The sequence below is a fragment of the Amblyomma maculatum genome, chromosome 6 (genome assembly GCF_055883805.1).
Source record: "Amblyomma maculatum isolate TAMU_Amacu chromosome 6, ASM5588380v1, whole genome shotgun sequence".
NCBI classification, from domain to species: Eukaryota; Metazoa; Arthropoda; class Arachnida; order Ixodida; family Ixodidae; genus Amblyomma; species Amblyomma maculatum.
The window spans coordinates 38,411,381-38,419,433 of NC_139349.1; positions in this window are offsets into that span (position 1 = coordinate 38,411,381).

Genomic DNA, 8,053 nt, shown 5'->3' on the forward strand with positions numbered 1-8,053 from the left:
TTGCGAGCCAGTTCCCCTGCTGCAGCATGCTGACAAAACTCCAGTTTTATATCTTAGGCCGTGGCAATCATTGAAGTGGGGGTAACGATGGCTGTCGGATTAGAAGCTGTGAGCGACGGTGCAACCATGCGGTGCATATTCCTCGTCTCATTAAAATATTGCAGCCCTACTCAAATTCAGTTCAGTTCAGTTTAGTCATTCAGCGCGCTTTACACTTCGTGCTCCCGTGAACCATATTACACCAAGCTGTCCCGTCGTCCACTACCTTTCGAATATCATAGATTAAGCTGCAGTGTCCCTCGGATACCATCTAGTCGTCTCGTTCGCTGCCTATCCCTTCTCATGTGTCCCTCAATTTTTCCCAGCACCAAGGTTTTTTCCAATGAATCCTTTCTTCTTATGAGATGACCATAGTAGTTGAGCTTTACCTTTGAAATATCTTCCAGTGAGCAGTAAGGGTTTATGGTCATCACCGTCGACTGTGTTGATATTCGGTCACTCCGAGAAACTCGCAAAGATTGTCCGAAAAAAAAAATTCAAAAGCGCTAAGGCTTCGGCGGTCAGCCTTCTGCAATTAGCGAGGAACGAAATTGTCGAACTACTCATTTCTCAAAATTGTGGCTTGCTTCACATATATTCCTTTTTGTTCCTGAATAGAACCAGTAAAGGGCAAACATTATTTGCGTCATTCAACAGTTCCGAGCGAAGGTGCGGCCTTAACCGATGCAATGCTTAAACTTTTGGGTCTGTGCATTAACGGGAGTGCGTCCGAATTTGCATTTGTTATCATCCGGTAGTGGTCATTTCAAACTGTCTAGAGGCAAAGTGAGCATATTATGCCTGCTCAGATGTAGGAAAGAAAAATTCTTGATGCACTTAGGACCGCTTAAAGGCGGTAAGGCGAGATAGCCTTTGAGGCTAGTTCTACTTTAGTGTAGTTCTGCTTGTAGGAGACTGGCTTCTTCCGTGCAGGATTTGAGGTGAATGGTTCCAATCAGTGGCGATGGCGCTCATTACGCCGCTTGGTCTTCATAGCAAGCGGCAGATTGCGTACGCTACGCTCCCCCCTGGAGACGTTGTTGAAGCCGTGTTCTCGCTCCCTATGTTGTCATGGAGATAGCAGGTACGCTAGACAAGGAGAACTAAGGTATGATTCCCCCATGCCCAGCGAGGCATAGCGTGCTCGGCTGGTCATGTGTTAGATAAGAGTTCTCTATGGTGAGTTTTAGAACACAGCAATGCATTTAATGGTTGCGTTTTGAGCTATTATCCGTCACGGTTCTGTCCACCAAGGCAGAAGGACATCCCAAGGGTGCACGGTGCCACGATTCTGGTCTGTGTCAGCGTATCAAGGATCCGAGCCCACAAGATGAGGTGAACGAAAGGTGAATTTATACAATATTTACACTCATGGTACACGGCATAACAATACCGACACGGGGGTCGAAAATTAATGGCTACAGAGACAGCCAGGAAGACTCCTTCACGTAAGCTCCAGGCGAGTAGCAGTGCACTCGGCGACGCCCACGAAGGTCTCTGTCGACCACCAGCCGAGCGCCTTTTTATAGGCCAGATATCCGGAGGCATTTGAACTGTCCAATCCTGATGCGGCAGTTGGCGGCGAGCCAAGAGGCCCACTAGCGAGCGTGCTGGCCTCCCGCCGCGTATCTTCCGCGTTTCGAAGAGGGAGAGGAGAGCGCGCCTCTACGGCGTTGGCGGGGCGTGAATCCATATTCTCAAGGGTAGGTTCCCCTTAGCAACGTCACCTGGCGACAAATACCAGAAATAGTGCTATGACAAAAGAGTGCACAAATAACGCCTGCCCGCTGTGGCGTAACAGGCGTAACGGATAAACACTGCGTTTTCGAACGTTCGAGTCTACTTGCGACATTTCTAGGACTCTCTTTATTTTTACGATTGAGAAAAAAAAAAAATAACAATATTTTAATGGGGTGTGTTCCATTTTAGGCTCAATCATGTGATGTCCTTGACTAAGTAGCCGTAAAAACCGCCCTATGCGAGGCGGGATGCAACATTATATACTGTGGTATGGCCATACTCATGTTATTTGATTCCATAATTATTTCGGTAATTATTTCCCGCTTTCAGTCGGTATATGTTACCTAAGGTTGGATTTAGAAACCACTTCTGCGCCTTATTCGCCATTTAACAAGCTTTCATACAACCAGTTTCGGGACTCTGCCGTTGAGAGATCGGAATTATGCGTCGGCGGCATCGAGCACTCTGGAGAATGTTGAATCGCGTCCGTTTGGTGAGGCTTCTTCTCAGTGCACTATTGCCATCCGGTGCAGCATTTTGATTTGTAAAGGGGTATCGCGTTCGCCGGCATGCGCTCGGCTTGTCGTCGAGCGCTTTAGGAGCCGCGGCTAGAACCCCGATCATAACAACGGTTACTATCAGAGGTTTTTGTGATTTCTCGTGTGTTTTTCTACTATTTCAAAATAACCAGCGGAGTAGTAGTACTATCAACCATAGTTTTAATTAACTACCTCGAATAACGACATCACGAAGGTATGTACAAGATTGTTGTAGTGGGCAAACTTTTAGCCCGGCGCCAAGGATTGTCAATACTATTGCCGATGAGCCAGAAAGGCTTTCGTCATAATAGCGTTCATCTTAATAGGTGGTCACTTGGTGATTTCCAGTCCAGGCAGGTCTTTTTGACAGTGTTCACCAGCACGAGCCCCTTCCACAGAGGCATATGCGGGCCATCATGCTGTACGGCGAGTGTAACGTTGAACGTGATCGAACAGGGATGACGGAAGGTGTCTGACGACCTTCTTACACTGCCCATTACGCCACAGCTGCTAGTTAAGGAGCCCTCGTTAAAATCCCTCAGGTGGCATTCTTCTTCCTTTGACTTCTAGTAGGTGATTTCCAAGTCATAAAAGTTTTAAGAGATAACGTCTACAGCTCCTTCTATCAAAAACGCGTTGCCGTCGCCGTACCTTGGTTTTGAGAAATACATGTCGGAAAAAAACGTACGTGTGATTTGGTATGAATATTTGACGGAACCGTTCACTGCACATCGTCAAGGGTGATCTCATACTAGGCTCTGCTAATCAAGTTGGAGGCTAGTAGGAGTTGGAACCAACGACATATGTACCGCCAATTGTGTGCCGGTATTGATAGTCACTATTGGGGAATGCCACTGATGTTGCGTCTTCCTTTCCCCCCAAACATTAGTTGTGGTTCAGCACTGGTTAACCCTAGTTGAATTGCAAAAGCAACGTCGGGAGCTTTTGAGTGCTACATTAATCCTCTATCACGCCCTATCAGTGTAAGGTGCTACATTATAGGGGACACTTATACTCATCCTTTAAGGGTATGACGCGAGAGCCTAAGCTATCAGCCCAAGTATAAAGTCACGCTTCGACCAAGTCGTATGGACGTGCCTGCGTGTCGTAGGGATAACGAGAATGCAAACGGTTCTGGTAGGCTGATTCTCTGCGGAGCTCTGCGGAGGCCTATTTTTTGGTAGTGGCGCGCCTTGTTTCGGTAATATGGCGTCGCTCGAGTCAGAAACGTGACCCGTGTTGCTTCTGTGCTGCCCATCTAATGTGCATGGTTACCCCACGCAGGCGGAGCAGTCTTTTTAAACGTTCTTAAAGCGCTCCGCGTCGATTGCGTGGGCAGGACATGTCTGAACTTGCTCAGCGAGAGGACTGCAAAGGAAACCTATGGGACCGTTGGAAGGCTTTCCCAGCAGGCAACGAAGACGCAGAAGATGGCGGTCAATAAAACCTTATTAAGGCGAAAGCCTCTCTTGTCGGATCACTAAAGTTACTGTCCGCGGAATGCGTGACCAAAACACAGATCCAGAGCCAATCGAATACAATCCACATAATAAGGCAAAAAGACAAAATACCAAATCTAGTCATGATTAGTTGGCTATAATGCCTTAATAAGGAGTGTATCAAACGAGAAACATCCATAGTCAATCCAACAGTAGTCACATGAAAAAGCCACATTGGCTGAATTGGCTAAAATATCTAAACATGGGGCAAACAATAGGCAAAAGCCGTAAACCTATCCAGAAAAGTCGTAAATCAATTCAGAAGTTAATAATTCAGTCCAGTAGCCGCATAACAGGCCAACTTCGGCTGAATTATCTGAACATTGGGTTATCAATACCCAAAAGCCTCACAAAAATAAAAAATAATTAGAAAATAAAAATAAACGATTAGTAATGCAAAAAATAAAAAAAAAATCAAATAAAAATATAGGCAAGTCCACCGAAGTAACACAGTGAGTGAAATTAAATCAGAAGTAAATGAGTCTGAGTCAGTCTGAAGCCGCTTCGAGCGTTGTCAACACAAAAGGAGCAACAAACTAGAGCAAAGCAAATGCGCCGTAGTATGCCAGATATATCCCTGATTACTATAAAAAAAAATTATTAAAAAATATTATTTGGGACAAATGCGCGTGCTACCTTCAGTGAGTCTTCAAATAATAAAATATATACCCATCCTATTTTGTAAATGACACAATTTCAATATTTACTACAGCAGGGCAGCAATTCGTTTTTTTTTTTTTTGGGGGGGGGGGGGGGGGAGGGGGGTTTAAACTGCGTAATGGAAGTGGAAGTAAGCTGTGTCCTTCGCCTAATTCGACGACGTATGTCTTTTAATATGGTGAGGAGCAATCTGCTCAAAACTGAATAAAAAATGACGCTAGCAGTCAATGTTCTTGGTAGGAAAAAGAAATCATTTCGTGCAAATAGAAGGCTTGATGAGGATATCAAATTGTCAAAACACCTTGGCCTGAGACACCAAGTCGCATCGTAAGTTCAATATTTTAATGTTTCAGCCTCATTCATCCTTGACTCTTGTTCACCTATATTTACAACTGGAGACGTTTTTTCTTGCCGATGTTTCGCTGCCGAGAAATGGCCTACAGAACGCCGCTATAAGGCAAGTTTCACATGCATGCGAGTTTCGCCTGCGACACTGCGAATTCCGTCGGTCTGCGACTGAAAAGGGCCGTCGGTGAAGACTCAGACTGCTTGCGACAGGTTTCCAGCCTGTTGGAATTCGATCGCAGCCTCGGTGTGATCGACTGACAATGGGGAGCATCCTGACGACGTGTCGCTTGCCGTCACGTGCTACAGTTTCAAGCAGCGCAGCAACGTAGTTGTTGAATAACGCAAACTGATTCATTCCAATAGCAGCATATCAAATATCTTGTCGTGACTAAAAAAGCGCATAAAACTATTAACATCGACACACGTTTTGCTCTGTTAATGTCGCATTTAACAAATGGTTGGCTATGCATGCATCAACCAACCCTGTGTCAAGCCTACCGAATTCGCTGTGAACGTGTTGCATGTGAAAGCGCTCACCGAAAATCGCACTGCGGCGCTCCCGAGTAGACCGATTATTTTCGGTCCAGGCGCAGCCTGTGAAACGAGCCTAAGTTACAAAGGGCGACTGTGTGATGGAAAAGGAATTCTGTCACGGAGAAATAGGCGTGCGACGTTGAGTAAGATCAACTTCGACGCCAGTGACAAGAATGACCCAAAGCTTTTTTGGTTACAGCATGCTATTCTTTAAATATTGTCGTGATTCAGCAATTTTTTCTCATGTATTAGGAATATGCATTCTTCATCACCAAATGAGGTTACGCGATTCCCCCCCCCCCCCCCCCCCCTCTCAGTTATCTTTAAACAACGCCTAATATCAATGCAGGCGCGTGACCTCTGCCATTGAAGAAGAAGAAGGAGGAGGCTTTGGTCGTGCTTGTTCACTTCCATTCCTGTTGGCTCTCAAGACATCGCTCCTTTGTCCAGTAAGTTACGTGGCGGTACTCTAAGATAACCTCAAGGATTGTACAATTGAGAATCCGCAGTACCTGGAGCGCTTGGTCTACAGCGTGCATTACGATTTTTTTTGCTTCCGGCCTTTCATTCTGCGGCTGGACTGCGCTTCTGCGTTTTCTGCGTCCGTACTCCGCTTACCACTGGATAATGGAAGGCGGCGGAGGACCCTCGCCGCCGATTCCCACTGCGCCTGAGAAGAAGAGGCGAAGCAAGAAGTCAAAGCAGCAGCCGCAGCAGCAGCAGCGAGAACCAGTCGCAAGACCTGCTGATGTTCTTGGCGCGTCAAACAAAGTGGCGAGTCTCGACAGGGACCCTGGTGCAAAATCGGAGAGGGCGTCGTCGATATTACCGGTTAAACCGGCCCGCGGAAAGAGCGGCACGAAGAGACGCCGAGAATCGATCAAAGGCGCTCAGCTCAGATCCGTAAAACCGACGCCGGACCTTGGATCTTTCGTCAGCTATGCAGCAGACAGCTGTCCAAGGGCCGTGAAATCGCGTTCCGCATCGACTCCGACACCGACGCCTTCCGCTTGTGCATTGCAGAGTTCGCTGGCAGTTTCGAAAGCGGACAGTCCTTCCTCGAAGGATAAGGAAATAAACCGGCTCGATGCCCCCTCATTCTCAGGTATGTCTTCAGTGTCCACAATTGTTCACCAGTGTACTGCAGTTGCTTGTCATGACACGCACCTCACATGCGTTCAATAACCAAAATGAAGTGAAAGTAAGAAGAGTTAAAATACGTATCAGATATAGCCCACGTTCCAGCAAACCTTTGGCGACTGAAGCAGAAAACATTGGAATGAAGTTCAGCCGATGGCACACCGAACGCGACGCTTCACTGACACGTTCAGAATACCGCATCTTGTACACTTACCTGCCTCAGGAAATGTGAGTTAGGTACATTTATCATACTTTACCGGTCGTAAACAAGGTCTATAATAATGCGCGATAAGTCCTTGCCTAACACCTTAAAGAAAGGTGTTAGGCAAGGAGACACAATGTCCCCACTACTATTGACAGCTTGCTTAGAGGAAGTATTCAGAGACTTGGAATGGGAGCAGTTAGGGATAAGGGTAGATGGAGAATACCTTAGTAATCTGCGATTTGCTGATGACATTGCCTTGCTAAGCAATTCGGGGGATGAACTGCAAATAATGATTGGTGACCTAGACAGGAAAAGTAGAAAGGTAGGCTTGAAAATCAATATGCAGAAGACTAAGGTTATGTTCAACAGCCTCGGGAAGGAACAGCAGTTTACGTTAGGTAGCCAAGCACTGGTAGTATGCGAATATGTCTACTTAGAACAGGTAGTAACCGCAGATCCGGACCATGAAAAGGAAATAACAATAAGAATAAGAGAGGGATGGAGCGCATTTCGCAAGCACTCACAGATTATCACTAGCAGCTTACTGGTATCACTAAAGAGGGAAGTATATAACAGTTGCATTTTACATGTGCTCACCTATGGGGCTGAAACGTGGAGGCTAACCAAGAGAGTTCTACTTAAGTTGAGGACAACCCAGAGGGCTATGGAACAAAAAATGGTAGGGGTAGCATTAAGAGATAGGAAGCGTACAGAGTGGGTCTGAGAAATAACTCAAGTTACCGACATTCTAGTGGAAATTAAGAAGAAGAAATGGGCATGGGCAGGATATGTAGTGCGAAGAGAGGATAACCGGTGGTCGCTTAGGGTAACAAACTGGATTCCAAGCGAAGGAAAGGGTAGCAGGGGGCTGCAGACAGTTAAGTGGGCGGATGAGGTTAAGAAGTTCGCAGGGGTGAAGTGGATGCAGCTAACAGAGAACCGGGTTAAGTGCAGAAATATAGGAGAGGCCTTCGCCCTGCAGTGGGTATAGACAGGCTGCTGCTGCTGATGATGATAATAATGCGCGAAAAGCTTTATTCGCGGAAATCGGAGTCGAGGGGAAATAACAAAAGGAGACATAAGAAAATTCGGCGCAAATAAAGTAGCCCAAAGGCGAAATGATGAGAAGACAATAAAGGGCCCTGTTTGACAATTATTCTTTATTGAGCAAAGCGTTCACAGTATACCTATTCAAAAGTAGTGGCAGAGACAATTAGTTGCAGACAACGTCACATGGTGTAAAGGGCCTCATGAGCGTTAAAAGGCCATAACAGGTGATAAGGCTAATTAATAATGGACTGTACGCAGCATACTGTACGCATTGAACTGTACGCAGTATATAAGAACAA